We start from the raw sequence: 19760 nt of genomic DNA on the forward strand, positions 1-19760 counted from the left end.
GTGTGTGTGTGTGTGTGTGTGTGTGTGTGTGTGTGTGTGTGTGTGTGTGTGTATACCCACGTGGATGCATACATGCATGTGTTCCACACATGTGTAGATGTCTGCAGGGCCAGGAAAATGTGTCTGAGCCTCTGCATCCAGTGTTGCAGGCAGTTGTACGCTTCCTGACATGGGTACTGAGAACCAAACTCAGATCCTCTAGAAAAGCATGCAGTGCTCTTAGATGCTGAGCCATCTCTCCAGCCCTTTGAAAGTTTCTAACTGTCATATCTGGGTCTTTTATTCCCCCTTCTCTAACTTCTGAAAGCAGTTGTACAAATGAGATATCATCCACCCACCACAAGCGGAGAGGGCAAGATCTGTTAGCCAAACTGAGCCTCGAGTTCTAGAAAAACAAAACAGTGTGGCCATGAATCCGCTTTTAAACCATGACACTAACTAAACTAAGACAGCCTTCTACTCTCCTTCCACTGATTCTGCCTCCACAGCACAGTATCCTAAAGGACCTGGTGGCAGGATTCCTGGACCTCTGTACTACTGTGTTTGTGGGCATGATCAATCATTTCCTGGTGGGGGGCTGTCCCGTGCACTGCAGGGCGCTGTCCTAAGCACTAAAGAGCGTTGAACAGGCCTCAGTTTCCTCAGGTTTCAGAACGTTTATTCTACCTTGCAGTTATTATGACTAGAGATACCTACAGACAATGATTAGTGTGCCCTGCAGAGCAAAATCACTCCTAATCTACTGACAAGTAACAGCCGAAGCAGAAGGGAGCGAGATGGGAAAGCGCAGGAGATACTTCCAGAAGCTGTGATCTTATCAGAGTGGACACTTTGAAGGGTGGAATGCTGAGAAAGACATAAGGAAACTTATTAGGGGTGGGGATTGTGGTCCTTCCAATACCATTCTCCTAATAGCCCTTGGCACTGATCAATTCATCATATGACCTAATTGTCCCTGTGGGCGTAGCTGGAGCCCCAGAGCATATTATTCATCAGAGTGAGACTGAGGGGAAGGAAAACAGAACTAAGAATGCAGGCTCTTTAAGGAAGATGGAGAACCTGGCCATTGGTGGCAATGACCTGAGGTACTGGCCTTGGCTGTTTGTTACCTGAACAAAAAAGAATGACACCTAATAATTCAGTTTTCCTTAAAAGTCCTCACACTCAGCACTACTCAATTCTCCTCCAGTCTCTGGAAGGTGGGGTCTTCTGGTGTCTAACCACAGATAAAGAGACTGAGATGGCTAGCAGGAAATCGATGCTCTGTCATGTGGACATTTTACTACAGACAAACCGGGCTTTGTGTATTGGTTCCCCTACTTCCTGGCTACTTGATCTTGCCATGTGACTTAGCCTGCCAGCTGTGGGATGCAATCAGTGCCTGGATAATACAGGTTGGCATGAAAATTAAATTGGCCAATGCCGATGACATACCTATTGTGACACAATGCCATGCAAGTAGGCAAAAAGGTAAGAACTATTGTTGTCATAATTTTGCTGCCATTATCACTAACATTTTATAAATAAATAAGTAAAAATTAAGCAATTTAGCCTCAATTGTTTGCTTAGCCAAAGAACAGTTAAAGCAGCTATTTCAGGTCAACATTTGACTACCTGGTGCCTTTGGGATGTCTTGTGATAACTGAGGCTGAGTGACAGGGTAAAGATCAGTTCCCTAGTACAATGCCTGATACTGTACTTCTTCTTATTCCATCTCTCTATTACATTGAGAATTAGTCCATTTCACAGATTTAATAATAATTCTGGAGCTTCCACTGAAGTTGGGCATAGAGATGAAACACTGGTTTTGTGTTACGAAAATCTGTCACTCATTCTCTTTCATTTTCAGGGACAGTTTGATTCAGCATCCTGACATATCTGTCCCTGAGCCATAAATAGTCTCTTGGAGAGGAGTTTTTGTTTTTGAGATCAGGTGTTTCTGTGTCCCAGGCTGGCCTTGAACTCGTGAATCTATCTGCTTACGCTTCCTGAGTACTGATAGAACAAGCATGCACTGACATGCCAGACCCAAGAGAGGTGCAGAGAAAGCTTTTCCTCGGTGAAAATGCACTAGAGGGAAGCACCCCTCAATGCACAGGAGAGGAAAATGCCTCCACTTTATGTAACATGTACGGAATAGTTGATGCCATGTAACAACCATGAGGAGAGCAAGCTGCAAAGGAAAATGGGACAATAATAACAGCAGAAGCCAGGAGCAGCATGTGGGCCCTGAATACTACTGTCATTCACACATTGATTTAACTGCAGGGGGAAGCTCTGTCTTAGAACTTCTCTTCCTGTTGGAAGATAAACCTCACCTTGGTGCCATCCTCTTGAACCAGGTTTTCTGTTCCCTGCAGCCAAATGTGTCATGGTAGGGCCAAGCGTAGTAGTTCCACAGCTGTCACTGCTGATAGGTTGGCTATGTACTTACAGCATTCCAAATACTGTGTTAAGCTTCTTTGCAAAAAGCAAAGAATTGACTATGTGAGTCAGGGACTGACTGGAAGAAAGATGTGGAAGGATGGATCAGGCTCACATTGTAAAGAGCTCTTTGTGCTTTGCTGAAGAATGAGAGGAACACATAGCCTGAACTGGCATCTCATCTCCTTCATAAGCCCTTAACACTGATGCTCCATTTTGTAGCTATGTGATAGGATTGGAGAAATAAAGCTAAGGTTTTGTGGGCTGAAAACACACACAGTCTCCGAGCCAGAACAAGACTCTCAGTTGGGAGAGTTGCAGCCAGGCTCTGATTTTTAGCTGTATAAGGCCGACCCGGGCATCATCATTAATTATTTGTCCTACACATTCTGATCTTACAAATAATCTGTAAGATGTGACCGGGGATGGGGTCTCTGCTCAATCACCTTTCTGTTGAGCAGCATGAAGCAAACTCATCTCCAACTTCCAAAATCAGGACTCTGAAGTCCAGCCCCCTTACTTCAGGAAACATCATGATCAAAAGCTTCAGTAAGAGTTTTGGGGTCATTTCTGACAAGGCCTGGATTGCTTGATAGTTAAACGCCCTTAAACATGCATCTTTACCCTTGGGACTTCAGTATGATGTCCCTAGAGTTAGACTATGAGGTTTAAATCTTACGTGGGCCACTTACTAGTGGTGCAGCCTAAGGCAAGTCATTTGTAAGCATTCTGGCTCCCCACTTCCTTCTCATAAAACACAAAATGCTCAGACCTACCCATTAACATGGAAATGAAATGATAACAGCCAGTGAATGACTCATTGTCAATGAGGATAATGTAGTCAGGCATTCTGTTGGTGACATGATCTATTTTGTCATAGAACTCACGACAAAGTAGGAAGGAATAAATGATAAAAGGTACGCATGGACACAAAATGGCATAATCCAAGCAATAAGTAAGGTATAGCTGCTTTGGATGCAGATGGTAGGATTCGATCAGACTTGAAGGATGGTCAAGCAGGGGCAGTAGCAGGCACCAAGGTCCTGGGGTAAGCCCGGGTTTGTTGTGTTCATGGAGGAAGGTTAAGCAGCAGCTGTAAGGCAGGCCAGCAGAAGCAGAGCCAATGTTAAGAGGCTGTGAGGAAATAATCCTAGAAAGCTCCCCACACTTGTTAGTGTTCCAATTTTTTTTCCTACTCAAAAATGAAAGGTGGGGTGGAGAGATTGCTCAGAGGTTACGAGCAGTCCCTGTTCTCCCAAAGGGCCTGAGTTCAATTCCCAATAGCCACATGGTGGCTCATACCTATCTGTAATGAGATCTGCTGCCTTCTTCTTGTTTCCAAGCACTCATGCAGGCAGAATACATAATAAATAAATAAATCATTAAGAAAAAAATAAAAGGAAAAAATAATTTCAAAAAAATGAAAGGTGTTGACAGAGGTTTTGAAATACAATAATTTTTTGTAATCTATTATGAAAGTTTATTACAATTCTTATTTCTAGGAAAGAAGAACTGTAATAAATGCACAAATAGAAATTACATAGATATCAAATATGATTTTATTTAATGAAAATTAGTTGAAATATGTAGTGTGATATTTTGAACATGTTTTAACTACATATGTTATGTAATTGTTCTATTTAATTAAAATATAATCATATTTGTCCCTTCCCTCTTCTCTCAAATTTGTCACATCTTATTTTTACTTATATATAATTTGTACATTATCAAATATATATAAATATATTAATTATATAGTAATATGTAGTGTCATAAAATATATTATATATCATATATAAATATATTAAATATATGCCTAAATTTAAATATGTGCCTAAATATATGTGATATAATTATAATATATACATACATTATTGAAGATATTATGTTTAAAAATATTTTTATATATCACATTTATATTTATATAAATATGTATTTATACATATAAACATATTTTTATATTTACATAAGTGCATTACTTATATTTATATAAATATATTACTTATATTTATATGAATAGATTATAATATATTAATACACATTAATGTGTATATAGACATATTATTAAATATATTCTATTTTAATCTACATTTATAACTATATACAATATACTGCTGAGTCAAGGTAGTGTTGCTTGTCTGTATGTTTTTAAGGCTGACCATTTGGTATTAAGTTAACCATTTATGCAGCTCATCCCTGGAGAAGACTGATTTTCTCTCTCTCACTAGTGTTTAATTTCCTGTAAAGCTTCATCTAGGATGGGGCCAGGAATGATATTTCCTCTTCATGTGGAAATTTCAACTGATGTCATTGTTCAGGTCTTGTTTAAGCAGCCATATTGTTGAGGGTTCATAGGTATAACTTTCCCTGTCATACCTAGAAGACACAATCTTGCAGCAGACTTCCTGGTTTTCTTGTTTTGGGGAACCCACAGAGATGACTACTCAGACACAGTTTATAGCCTCTTTATTCTAGTCAGCTGGGTCTACACTCAAGTATTTTGAATCCAATTTCAGTGCCCAGTATTTTGAGTAAGAGATTTTTAAAGACAAAAACAACATTCTGGTATCTCAATTGGTAGCTGCAGGGAGGTTTGGGGCAAGCAAGCTGTTTAACAGAAGCTAAGATAAGTTAGCTGGAGGCATCTTGACCTTAGGTTCCTAAAATAGAGTTGGGTAATGAGAATTCTATAAGTTTGCTTTCTTTAAAAAACAACAACAACAACAAAAATCATAAGACTATGTTTTCATTTTACCCCAGGTGTGGGGATGTGAGGTTTCTTCAGACTGTCTGTAGCGGCTGACTATGATTTGCCTCGTGCTCTAGCAGAGTCATGGTTTTTACAGCTACAGACATTTCCTGCAATTGTGTGACATATGGAATTCCGGAACTTTTCAGATGGGATATAAATGCTAGAACCCAAATAGTCATGGTCAGTGGTTGTTGGCCTTTCATGGGGGTGGGAGGATTGCCAATTGTTAGTACTCATGTTCAAAGAAGAAACAAGAAAGAAATTAGATTCAGGGATCTCTAGTTTTCTTTCTCCCCTCTATCCTTCTTTCTCTCCTATCTAGTGACAGGAGGTAAAACTGGGTGGATAAAGAAGAACGGGGTGGGAAAAAGAAGAACCCATGAAGTAGCAAAGACCAGTTACAAGCAAAGAATAAACAGAAAGAAATTAGATTCAGAGATATCTCTCTCCCTCTCTATCCTTCTTTCTCTCCTATCTAGTGATAGAGGGTGAGACCAGGAAGATAAAGGGTGGCAAATAGAAGAACACACAAAGTAGCTAAATCCAGCTACAGATAATTTTTCACTGGAGTTCCCATCAAGGATATCAAATTTTAGTTAAACCTAAAAAGGTCTCAGCAAGAAAATTGGGTGGAGAAACCTCAATACTGTCTTGCCAAATCACACCCTGGCTCTAACAATCTTTCCACCCCATCCTCCATGGCGTTCCCTGAGCTTTAGGTATAGTGCTTGTGTTGTAGATGTATCAGTTAGGGCTGAGCACTCCACAGTCAATTTTCCTCAGTATTTTGAATAAGTGTGGATTTCTGTAATGTTCTCTGTCTGCTGGGAGAAAAAAAAAAGAGCTTTTCTGATGAGAGGTGAGTGCTACACTTATCTGTGGGCATAAAGATAAGCATTCAGAATACAATTGGAAATTACACTGGCCTAGGAAAGTGACCGTAATATGTTTGCTTTTAAGATCCATACCCTCACTAGCCACTGGTTGGTTAGGTTTACAGTACCAGGCACGATTTCTCTCTCATTAAGCAGGCCTTAAGTCTAATCAGTCTCCTGTTAGTTACCGCCAATGTTTCAGTACCACCACTGCACCTTTAGAACCATCCTGCTGTGCCGGTCGTTGTTATGGTTTATAGGCATTACAGCTAGGTAGGATTATTGATTGCTTTCCTCCCTTGGAAACAAGCATAGTGCTTAAAAGTTAGTCCCTTAGGGAGGAGGCTTTCGAATCAGATCCAGCTCGAATCCTCCGAGCTAAGTGTCCAAAGTGTGTGGCATCTTCTACAGTAGGACTTATCATCAAGTTCTGGGAAGCAAGCAAGGGCAACAGTAATAGACTAAACTGGGGAGATGAACAACTTAAAAGGAAGCTTCTCATTCCTGGCACTAGAGTCTTTGTTAGATAGTCTACGACTCTGCAGACAAGCATTATTATCCTAAAGAGCATAACTTCATTTAAAATGCATATTTATGCACACACACTTATGTGCATTATATGTAAATTTAAGTAAATGTGAAATAATGATTCCCAATGGCTATATCAAACATCCTTATTATCATTTATCCTTCTTCCATCTCTGGTCTTTCTGTACTGTCCTCCCTTCACCATCCCCAATTAAGTTCCCTGTGCTATTTTTCCTATTTTCACCTTCATATCACCTATAATATATTTGTTTACTGTTGCTTAAAAAGTTTATACATGAATAAAAAGTGTTTTGATCAAATGCACCATTCGTGCTCTCCTCTCCAATTTAATTCCTGTTTTCACAACCATTTTTCCCTCCCTACTTCGTGTGTCTTTTTTTATTAAACCCACCGAGACCACTTTGCATTGCCTATGACTGTGCATGGATATGGGTCATCTATTGGAGAATGGTTAGCTGCTCAAAGTCAGCATCCTTGAAGAAAAACAACTTTCCCTTCTCCCAGCAGCCATCAATTGCCAAGAGTTCCTTACATAAGGGAGGGACTTCATGAGTTCCTCCCCTGTCCTTCTTTGTATTTTTTGGCTGGCTTGGTCTTGGCAGCTCTCATATATGCAGGCACAGGATTTGTGAGTTTATGTGTGTAATGGCACTGTCATATCTGGCTAACACTATTTTGCTGCAGGCATCCACTCCCTCCAGCCCATAGAGTCCTCCTGCCTCCCATCTCTGATGATGGTTCCTGTGCCTTGGGGGTAAGGGTGTGATAGAGAGGTTTCATTTAGAGTTGAAAAGTCTCTTATTTGTTTCACATTGATCAGTTGTCTCTGTAGTGATCACTGTCAAGATCAAGAAGCTTCTCCTATATGATTTTCTTTGAAACTTCATATCTGTGAGTTCAAATTGGACCATCCTCAGAAGGCAGAAAAATAATAAAGAGGCATGAAGATAGAAGATAGGGACAAAATACAGGTGATATGCAAGATGAAGGAAAAATAAGGGGACAGGAAGGGTTAAATGAGGTGGGGATAGACGAGTAGGATAAAACAGTGAGAATGGGGAGGAATAACTAACATTAAAGACCTTTGGAAATGCCAGGTAGAAACCTGCTGTCATAGAAACCTTCTAAAATGCATATGTATGCATAAATAAAAAGGGGCTAATGGAGTGATGCCCACAACAGGGTGTCAATGCCTCCCCCAAATACCATATGCTATCAAACAAAAAAGGAAAATACTAGATGATATGGGTTACCTCTTTCTGACTTGTTGGTCAGTGAGGTCCAGTAGACCCCCAGACATTGCAGGCTATCTCCTTTGCTCTTGGTTACCCTCCAGATTTGATTATCAGACCTTATTGCTGAAGACAACACACACTTGAGTCACAGGACATAGAGAAATCAAGCTGATACCAACCTGGAAGCCTCATCCCCACTGACTAGTCCTAGAAGCTGCTACGCATTCTTTTGGATGAGAATAGTTACCATCAGTCTTATCCAGCTCTGAACCCTCAAGTTACAATCACAACAGTATTGGCAAGACATGTCTACTGGAACAATAAGGGAATGAAGATCATGGGAGTAACAAACCACATTTGAATCGGATTTAAATCTCACTACACAAGATGGGACTCAGGCCTGGTACCATTAACTGCACCAAAATCCCACAGCTAAGCTTTAGGGGAGACCCTAGTACTAGTCTTCTTCTAAGTTGACAGAAATAGACTGCCTCCTAAGTTCTTATCTTTATCCCTACAGTGTAGAGCAGCCCTCATCAAAGAAGCATCTTTTTACAATAGAATGGTTTTGAACAACAGAGTTGTTCTTTTTAGAGTGACTATCAGGACACAAGCTTTCCATATTTAGTGTCTATGCTGGCGTCAGATTGACACAAGCTAGGGTCATTACAGAAGAAACCTCAACAGACAAAAATGTCTCCATTAGATAAGACTACAGGCAACTCTTTGTGGGCATTTTCTTGATTAATGATTGATGTAAGAAGTCCTAGCCCATTATGACTGGCACCAGCCCTGGATAGGTGGTCCTGGGTTGTAGAAGAAAGCAGGCTGATCAAGCTGTTCAGAGCAAGCCAGTATGCAGCATTCCTTCATGGCCTTTGTTTCAGTTCCTGCCTTCAGGTTCCTGCTCTGCTTGAGTTCCTGCCTTAGCTCCCATCAGTGCTGGGCTATGATTAAGACATGTAAGATAAATAAATCCTTTCTTCCTCAAGTTGCTTTTGGTCATAGACTTTACCACAGCAGCAAAAAGTAAATTAGAACAGTGTCTGTTAGTGTTACCTGTTAGATGAGGGCAACATGTCCCATTTTTGGAAAGCTATAAAAATTGTAAGCAAAGAACTCAAAAATATTATGCTCTCATTTCTGTTCTGACACCTGTTTGCCTTTCATGTATTTGAACCACAAAGCATTCTCTCACACTCTAATCAGCACTTCAAACTGAGGACCAATTTTTCATCTTCCTTTTACAAACGCTTAGTTTGTAAGTCATCCTGGAAAACTGGTTTTGAAAGAGCTGTACAGTAATTCTCCTTATCCTCTAGGCATACATCCCAAGTCTTACCCACAGTGAATACCTCTAGTGCTGCAGATATCAGTGTATATGCTATTCATATGCAGTATCATGCTCTCTCTCATGTTTCCTACAGCATTGCCATAGCAGCAGAGTCAACTGTCATTCCAGCTTTCACAGCCTAGTGCCCCATAGCGTCCCTACTCTTGATATTTGGGGCTACTATTCAGTATAACAGTGGTAACTTAAACACAAACACCATGATACTGCAACAGTCATTCTGATAGCCAGGATGGCTGCTTAAGGGTACACTGAACAAATATGACTCACATCCCAGACAGGGTGGAGTGGGCTATCACCTGATTTCACCATGCTATTCAAAAAAAGCACGGAAGTTACAGCTTGAGAACTGTGCCCTCTGAAACATTCCATTTAACACTCCAAGGCAGGGGTTGACCATAGACAAATGAAATGCCAGAACTATAGAAAAGGTAAGAATTCTATAATCACCAATAGAGATATGGCTACCAGGTGTGAGCCTCCAACATTCCTCCTTAAAGTAACAACAAAAGGAGAAGGGAAGGAGGATAAATTCATAACAATCCCATTGAAGGGTCAAGCACCAGGTCAGGCAGACACCATCACAGTGACGTCCCTAATATCAGAGAAAGATGCAAAGAGGAAATCACGTTAGGGCTTCTCAGATCCAGTGTGGGAATAATATTGACTCACGGTGAGAGAACGCATCCCCTTCACACAGGGCATCCAAGAGAAATCTCAAGAGGGTGCTGAGGTTCTTCTAACGCCCCTCTAGCACTTGCTAACTCCTGCTTCCAACAAAGAATGAACAGCTGACACTGGGAGCCTTGGCAGCCTAAGGCACTTGCTAGAATTTTAATGACTTTTTTTTTGCTCCTATGAGTTTTTAAATGGTTCCCTTCTTTATAGACCAAGAGAGACCAGTTTGCATATATATGATAAAATTTAATTTTTAAATAATTTTAACAGTTTTTTTAATAGAGCTACTTTGAATTAATCCATTTGAACAGAGTGTCATGTAAGTGATATTGCAAGTGACAAAAATTGTATACGAGGTGCTGCCATGGCTGTATCCCAGGAATTGGTGAGTTTTCTCCTTTACACTGATAACAGCCATTTTTAGCTCCATTTTTGTTTCATACTTGCACATGGAAAACTATGACGGAGACATAAGAAGTGGCCTGGCCAAGGTCATGTAGGTCTCATAAACTCAGGTCTATAGGATTTAGGCACCTGAGACCACCCTACCCCACAGGGACAGACATGGTGGCCTTCTTTTCACCACTCAGGCTCTAGTGACATGCTGGCTTCAGATTCATCTGCCGAGTCTTGGATGAAGTCCAAAAGGTGTTTCTCATTATCCTGCTGCTTCTCCTGCCCCCAGCAGTGTCAGCCACCAAGAGAGGCACAGTGACCCCATAACCCACCTTGCATTCTAAACTACCCTCAGATCCCTGGTGCAGCATCCTGGAGAAGATGAAGATGCTAAAGAGAAACTTCCGGTGTGCTTTACTGAGCAGGACAGCTCATTGCTCAGCTCCTACCCAGGGCTAGATTGCCTACCTGCTGGCCTCTCCCAGGGTGCTGCCTTTGTCTTCCGCCTGCTTGGCAGAACTAGCTTTATCTGAGCATTGATGAGTCACACTTTTTGTGCATTCCAATGTTTTATCCCTGCAGGGTGGATTCTGATAAACCCCTCCACTCGTGAGCTCCTAATGCTCCAAGTCTCCCTCTCAGGACTATTTCTGGGGCTCTTAAAGAAAATTGGACTTTTTGGCAGTTAGAGTGATGCAGTGATAGAGGAAGAGAAAAAAGAAAAAAAAAACCTGGGAGAAGGAGATATTCTTGTGATTAACTTATTGGAGCAAATATGCAAACTTTCTCTCTTCTAGCTTCATTACTCAAGTCTAAATGTTCGAGGAGTTAAAGATTCAAGGTGTAAGACCCCCGGCTCCTGGTGCCAAACAAATCAGGAGGAAAGAAATGCAATGAAATGTATTAACATTTTGTCCACAGCGAATACAAACAAAATGCCAATAGTAAGCACTCATTACCATTTTAGGAATCCATTTTCAGTGATACAGGGAGTGGCCCAGACATGACGCTCTGGTTTATTATAAAAGTTAGATTTTTCCAGGCCTGAGGAGATGGCTCCATCGGTAAAGTACATTCTGTACAAAGCACGAGGACTCAAGTTTGATCCCCAGAACCTATGTGAAAAGCCTTGGACATGGTGACATATATTTGTAACCCCAGGGCTTGGGTGGCAGAGACTGGCAGATCCCTGGGGCTCAATGGCCAGCCTAATCTTCAAGGTTCAGGAGAGTGATCAACAAGGTGACCGCTCCTGAGGAACAACAGCCAGAGGTTGCCATCCAGCTTCTATGTGTACAAACTAGAGCACACACACACACAGAGAGAGAGAGAAAGAGAAACACACAGTCTTTAAATGGATTGAGAATGGCAGATAGATAGATACATAGATACATGGATAGATAGAGAGATACATAGATAGACAGACTCATGATGGACTTGTGCTGTCACTTTGACCTTGTAGGTCACCTCTGACAGCCTCACAGATCTTCTCTGGCCTCAGTTCCCTTCCTCGACTGCTGTATAATGGTAGGACTGGGTGGATTCACTAATGTGATTCTCACATTTCAAACCCTCAGTGATCCTCGCTACATCCCTGGTTTTCTCTGGGCTTCAGGTTTTCCCACCTGCAAAGTGAGCTGGCGATGTCATCCCAGGCCACTTCGTGTGGGTAATAGTTAAGGGTACAGCGTAAGAATACACTCGGCCCCCTCTTCTTCAGAGCGAAGCTCTGCCGGCTGTGATCTGAGACTAACGACCACAGGGTCACTCCCTGATCAGCGCACATCCTTGGGTTACCGCGTCTAGGGGACGCACACACAAAGGATTTTGCAATATATTTACTTTGGAGAAGTACCTTTGTTATCTCTTCAGAGTCTCCTCCGGACAGCCCGTGGGGTGTGTATGCACGCGTGCTTTTGTAAGCGCTTGCCTGAGCGTGTTTGTGTGTGTGCTGTACTCGATTGGATTGTGTGTCATTGTGGATGGTAGCAAGAACGCTTTAGCACACTATGCACCCTTCTGTTTTCTAGTGTACAGCACAGCGTGGCTCACCTCTGTCGGCAGGTTTCCGGAGGTGCAGAGTACACACGCACACATATAATCACACATATGAACACAAGTGTAAATATATGCCCGCGCACACATGCATATACATATTTCTCTTCCCTCTCCTCTGCTTCTTCATCCATTTCCACACACTTATGTATGAAGACACACCTGAAGCATCATATACTTCATACATAAAAACATATGTGTATAAGCATACACACACATTTGAACACATACACTTGAGTACATACACAGATTGATAAATGTTCACGTATGCATGCATACACACTCATAAAACCGTGTACACACACACTAGACACATGTAAGGGAGAATGTATACTTACCTATGTGTGTGTGAATTTGCACCCATTCATGTCTACAGACCTATATATATGTACTGAAATACACATGTACACAGACATATCCATGCACACATATGCACATAAGCATGTGTGTGTGCACACTTGTCCAAGCATATTTATATAGAGACACACATATCGTGCACTGTCCATTCATAGATATGCACATAGACAATGTGTGTGCTTACCAACCCAGGCATGTTCGATGTACATCTATACGTGCGTGCGCACACCTATCCATGCATGGCAATATATATAGACACAGGCCTGCATATGCGCGTGAACACCCTTGGCTTTGCATTCCCCTTCGTCTCGGGCAAAGGCTTCATTTTCTTCACTTCATTGCAGTTGCTCTTCATGTTCTGGCGAAATTTATCCAGGTGCAGCATAGATTCTTTGCCTTTCCGTGCACTGGATGTCAGAGGCTGAGAGACATGCAATTGTGGAAGAATTCCCATCATGCTCAGAGGCTGCTTCTGACCACTCTGACAGGTAGGGGACAGACAACAAAAGGCTCAATATAAAGCCTCTGAGAATTGACAGCCATGGTGAGTGACTGTCACAAGGGCCACCAGAATAAATCCTTGGCAGCTCCCAAAACACCTTCCACAGCAAGCTCTGCTTGAGGAGTAAGAAAAGCACAGGGGACAAGTAGGGTGTTGTTCTTACTGGAAAGCAAACAAGAGCCTGCTGACAAAGACAAACTGGGAAACACTCTGACAGAGCTGGCCAAGGTCAGGGGAGGACCATAGCATCGCATTGGGGAAATATCAGTAGCATTTTGACAGCCTAATAGCAGGGAAGGAATTGTCTTTGCAACAACTCCGAAGGTTAAATTTCTAAAGAACTGCGACACCGTGAGGGGAATGTTGGTTTCAATTGCTTGTAATAGCATCCTTGACCAAGACCCAGCACACAGCATAGCCTTCCCATTGTTTTTGATGAGAATTATCACGCACATGTAAAGGCTGAAGATCTTTACATTGAAAGCATGTCCACCCGGGACCTAAAATCTGCTGCTACTGCCTCTTTGCTGTGCTGCACATCCAACCCTGTATCCATTGTTCTGTTTTCACAACAACAACTTTCAAGTTGTGGATCCATTCCACTCTTCATCCCAGAGACTCAGCATCAGCTACAGACAAAGATTAATGTTTCTCTCTCCTAAATACAGAAGTTATCTCTGTGTGTATGTGTATACATATGTGTTTGTGGGAGAGCTTAAACATGTGTGCCTGCAGGAGTGCATGCACATGTATGTGTGGAGGCCAGAGGAAAACCTCTGGTCTCATTCCTCTACAGGCCTTGTCAGTTTTGTTCTTCTGAGACCTGGAGTTCCCTGGCATGGCTGGGCTGGCTGGCCATCAAGCTCCAGAATCCCTGCTGTCTCTACCTCCCCAGCACAACTAGGTTTTTTGTTTGTTTGTTTGTTTGTTTGTTTGTTTGTTTTTAGTGTGGGTTTAAAAATGTGGGGGTGGGTCTCATAGCTCATGCTTACACTATAAGCTCTTTACCTAAACTGAGACATCTCTACATCCCCTGGAAGTTATTTGCACATAAAGATTAAGAAAGCATGGTGAGTTTGAGGAAGAGATGAACAGGCAGAAATGGGGACCATCCAGGGATAGGTTGGATGATCCTTGGTGGTGGGTTCATGTTATTGTATGTCTGTCTAAACGCATGACACCAAGATGAATCCCAAGGTCATTGTAGGTACATCAGCTGTACGAACTACCATGATTCCATGTGTTAAAGCTTTTGTCCCAACAGTGATGCCATGAGGACATATTTGTGGATGTTTAGGGGGTGGGAATGTGTGAAAGGTACTTAAGCCATTGAAGGTAGCTCCTCAAAGGAAATTACGAAATATCTTATTCGTCTTTTCTCCTCCCCTCATCCTCTTCTTCCTCCCACTCCTCCTCGTCCTCTTCTTCCTCTTTGCTCTGAGAAGAGTGGTTTGCTCTGCCACATACCCCCACCATGTTCCTACAGAAGCATTAAGCAGCTTGAACCACAATCTCCAAAATCAACCTCGCCTGTTCACAAGTTAGTTTCCCCAGGTATTTTGTTGTAGTAATACAAAGCTTACTAATGTACAAATGTCCCACTGTGTACAGGATGTTGATAATAAGGGAGGCTATGAGCTTAAAACTTCGATTTAAAAAAACAAAGTTTATTCAAGACAATTTTACTTAGGGCATACAAAAGAGATCTAACAGAGCACTGGCAGACTGGCATTTCAGTGGCCAACTCAGCTTGTACCCAAGGGTTTTTCTCACCTGGCATCTATGCCATTCCTCCATGGTAGAATTCTCATTTTCCTTTGGATAAATTATCTACTTTCTTTCACATTTCACATAGTTTGGGAAGAATTGATCCTTTGTTTTGATTCCGTCACTAGACATAAAAGCCATGCTTGTGACCCGTTGTATTGACTCTATTGCTGAACACAGGAACTGTGCATTTCCAGCCCATTTTTGTTGACAACAGAAATTCATCTGAAAGTGGTGATTTGGGCTGAGATGAGCTCCCAGCCAGGCTAGAACCGAGAGAGCTTTCCCTGGGACTTTTGCTGAAATCCTCCTTCAGTTCAGTTATTAGACCAGCAGGGCAGACCCAGGGGTGCTAGCATCTACCCCTTCATTAGCTGTAAGCACCCACTAAAAATGTGGTTAATCCTAGGAAAGCAGAGTCTGCTTATGGGAAGAGACAAGGACCTACCGGGCTCTAATCAGGCAGATTTCTGTACTTTCAGTGATGAGAATCCATGAATCTCTTATAAAATTGGACCAGCTAAAGCTGTTGGAGCTTTTCTCTAGCAATCCCATCAAGAGGGTCCTAAGGCATGCTCAGTCCTTTGGGAATTGAGCAGGGTTCAAAGCTTTGTCTGATGGTGACACAGGGCACACTGCAGTTAGACCCTGCTTTAAAGAGTCATAAGTAAAGCTGTGTGCCCTGGAAAGGTGGTGATCTGAACCCAGAAGGACAGGTGACAGGCAACCTCCTTGTGGTAACATGAGGTGAGGAATGCCATAGAGGAGTGTCTGGGTGAGGGAGAAAGAGGACATACAGTCAGGAAAGGAGTCCAGATTGAGTGAGCCTTAAGAGGGTCTTCAAAATTAAGGAGAAACCAGATGGTGAGTGACACCGTGGTGTGAGATGTGAGATGAGAGGGCAAGGCAGGCCACCCAAGTGGGCTTAGACAGCCTCCCACCCAGGATGATCCCAGGCACCAAATCCACAATCCATCCATCCATCCACCCATCCATCTACCCATCTACCCACCCATCCATCCATCCATCCATCCACCCACCCATTCATCCACCCACCCATCCATCTACCCATCCATCCATCCATCCATCCATCCACCCATCTATCCATCCATCCACCTACCCATCCATCCATCCATTGCTCCGTCCGTTCATCTCCTCCTCTGCTTTCCTTGACAAAACAAGTGTTTAAAAATACAAACTTAATCATACAATCACCTGCCCTCCTTGAAAAGAGGAGTAAAACTCCAACCACTCACGTGGTCAACAAAGTCCTGCCCACTTACTGTTTACAATAAGCACCTTGTATCACCTGTAGCCTGGGCCTCTGCTTCCCTAGAGCCCTGCCTACTCTCATGCCAAGACCTTTGCTCTTCTTTCCAACCCTCACCCCTAACCTCATATTCCTTTATCTCAGTTGCCCTTACTTAGCCTTCACATAGCCACTCAAATGTCACTTTCTCAGAAAAGTCCTCCCTGAATGCCATACCATATAACAACTTCCACTGCCTTGTCTCATTTAACTTGTTCTTCATAATCCTTACCCAAGGCTGTGTGTGTGTGTGTGTGTGTGTGTGTATGTATGTATGTGTGTATGTGTGTATGTGTGTATATGTTTATGTGGTATGCATGTGTGTATGTGGTGTGTGTAGGTATGTGTATATATGGTGTGTGTATGTATGTGTGTATGTATGTCTGTTTATACAGTAATGTGTGCATGTATGTGGTGTGTGTGTTGTGTGTGTTGTATGTGTGTTGTGATTCATGTTCATCTCTTGTGATCAAGTTTAAGATCCAGCAAATCAGAGAACTTTCTCACTTTCTTAAACAGTTGAATGTTCGGGACCCATTATGGTGGCCACCATACACACTTCTGAGCTGCTATAATCCCCACCTCTCCATGCTGTGTTCCCAGCTCTAAGTAAAGAGTTAGTTGTGACTTGCTGTTTCTGTCCTTTAGATCTAGCTCCATCTACCAAAACTGGAGAAATGGAGTTTGGAAGGAGAAGGCCAAAGGCTCTCAGTAACTTGAAGGCAGCACACTTCCTCAGGAATGAAGAAGGGGCAGCATCTCGGCCTCACTGGTGGTTGCTCTCCAGGCTTGCCTACATTTGGGAGCTCAGCTCCTGCTCTGACATTATGTCTATATATCTACTTCACTCACTTGTGGATTCACTCAGGGATTATTTCTGGACTCTTGTTCTTTGATACTTCCCTGAGAATTCAAGTGAAGACAAAACAGACAGAGACACCTGAGGACACACAAGGGCTGCATGCCAGAGAAACAGTTCTGCCATGTGCCTGTCCTTGCACCGCCTGAGCTCCTCAGTAACCTCAGCATACACTCTAATGTCAGATCATCTTGGGCCAACTCCTACTCAGGTGGTCTCCACCAAGTTGCTAAGCTTCTCTAAGCCTCAGTTTTCCTGTCTGTGGAATGGAGCTCAACATGACCCTCTTTTACTGTGATTATAAGGCTCACTTATCAAACAGATGCCTGTTAATAAACTCTCAGCATATGAACAGTCTGGCTGTAATGCACATCTGTGCATCCTCAGCAAGACCAGTTACACAGGTCCCTCACCAGTGTGGTTACCCAAGGCCCCACTCCTAAAGGAATCCCACACTGAGTTCAAAGCTTTGCTGTTGACATTCGAAATACCTAATCAGTTCTGCGTGTCCGCTGTCCCATTTCCTTTCGCACCAGGCTCTGACCAGCACACGTGAAGAGCTGCGCAAACTCTGCTGAAAGCAAGAAGGGGTAGATGACTCCAGCCTTTTGCATCAGCTCACACGTGTTCTTTATAGCCAGCCAAAAGGATGAGCTTTGGAGCAAAATTCTACCTTCATGAGGTTGTTTGTTTGTTTGTTTGTTTGTTAAGGGACAGGGCCTAACTACATAAGCCAGGCAGACCTTCAACCCGTGATTCTTCTACCTCAGCCTCTCCGGTGCTGGGATTATAGATGTACTCCCCACATTCAACTCAAGTAGACTGCGTGACTCCACCATACCTCTTCCCTAAGACCAAATCAAGCCAGACACAAACCCTAAAACACATTCCCATGCAAACACACGTTTTCCAAGAAGCAGAGTCTAAACAGCCAGCTAGTGGTAGACAGTAACTCCCCTGCTGGGCTTGCATCTAACCTCCTTCCACCACACTCCTGTTCTCCCTGCTCAGTATCTAGGGGACAACAGAATTCCTGCTTTTCTTCATCCCATTTCACAGATGGAGCACAATTAGGTCCTTCAATAGCCCCCAATGGAGCGCAGTTCCTCAGCCCAGCCAGGTTCTATAACAGCTTTCTATTAATGGGCCTTGGAATTTGAACCAGTTTGGAAGTGTCTCAGCAAATATGATCATTGCATCCTCAGTCTGAGGCTATGTCCCCAAATCCAGCACTGACCACACTGCAAAGACAAAGATAAACTCCTTCTCTGCAGCCCCGGCTAGTGGGTGTTGCAGATTTCACTCTTCCCATGAGTTTTGACTCTGCAATGTGTGGGTGCTGTGTCAAGCTGTGGATGCATCAGAACCTCACAGACTAAGGCCTTGACCTTCCAAGAGGGGAGTGAGACAAGAAACAAGACAAGTCAGATCCTCTATGGTCGGATGACGGTGCTAACCCTTCAGGGAGGAGGACACAGGGAGGGCAAGATTTGGGGTGAAGGATAATTGCGATGTCAATCTTAAATAGGATAGACAGTCAGTGAGAAGCAGACATACAAGGGAGCAGAGACATGGAGAGGAGGCAGGCCGCACAGCCTGCCTATGCGAAAGCTCTGGGGCTTTAGCCACTATTCACAGTTGCCAAGCCGTGTACCCCCAGTTTCCCATCTTAATGCAGTGCCACCTGCAGGCCAACCCCATCTGCAGGTTTACAGCAATTACGCGTTGAGCTTTTATAGCAGTTAGGGGCTGCTTTATTTAGCATCTTGGGGTTTTGCTTTGCTTTTTCGATTTTTTTTACAGGAAGGATGGTCACATTTAAAATCACCATAGGAAAGAAGAGCGGAGTCTTTGTAGCCAAGGATGCCTTTGTGTTTATGATCCTCCTAACCTCATTTCCCAGGTACTGGGACTACAGACTTGAACCACTGGGCCAGGCCTTATGTGCCAGTTGGTGGTCCAAGCCAGAGCCTCAGGTTCAGTTCACAAGCACTATGCCAATGAAGCTACATCCTACCCTCAAGAGAAGATTGTGTGTGTACTTCCCCCAAAAGAACTAACACGTGCTTAAGGTGACAGGTATGCTAATTACACTGATTTGGTCATTGCACACCAAATACAGGAATCCAGATATCCCATTATACCCTACAGAAATGTGCCTGATGATATGCGTCTATCGAAAAGAAAAAAATAAAACAAAAAGTTAGACAGCAAGAGAGGTCACAATAATTTTTTTTTAAGTATCTAATGGAGCTTGAAATATCAGACCGGGCTACAGTGTAATAACCTGTCCTTTTAGGGGGCTGGGCGCTTGTACACCACACACCCAGCTGAGGCCAGCAGATCCCTTTCAAGTTTAGTTCTCCCGCCGTCCTCTCCTTCCCTCACTGCCCTGGGGAGCCCCTAATAGAGATGGGGACAGTGGGCTCTTGCTGGAGAGGCAGAAGCAGCTCAGCCCGTTCCTCTTCTTAGGAACAGATGTTAGGGGGCTCTTTAAGGGGGTGAGCTCTCCAACAGCCTACAGCCGGGTGACATGCCCCTCTCTTGCATCTGTTTCAGCTTGCTCCTGGAAAGCCTGGCCTCTGTGCTCCTGCAGTGCCTCTGACACACACACACACACACACACACACACACACACACACACACACACA

At 43.1% G+C, this 19760-nt stretch overlaps 1 long non-coding RNA gene across 2 annotated transcripts in view; it reads left to right on the forward strand.

The window, feature by feature from the left end:
- The window catches only part of LOC129691263 (uncharacterized), a 28958-nt gene extending 9642 nt beyond the window's left edge, over positions 1-19316 (forward strand). The window contains exon 3 of one of the 2 annotated variants that reach the window (XR_008722438.1): positions 19013-19316. This is a non-coding gene — a long non-coding RNA (uncharacterized LOC129691263). Of the gene's footprint in view, positions 1-16898; positions 17462-19012 lie in introns of those variants that run through there. The other variant, XR_008722437.1, reaches the window with a different exon arrangement.
- Positions 19317-19760: the final 444 nt, after the last annotated feature.

This window comes from Psammomys obesus, unplaced genomic scaffold, assembly GCF_907164565.1.
Source record: "Psammomys obesus unplaced genomic scaffold, mPsaObe1.curated_primary_1811, whole genome shotgun sequence".
NCBI classification, from domain to species: Eukaryota; Metazoa; Chordata; class Mammalia; order Rodentia; family Muridae; genus Psammomys; species Psammomys obesus.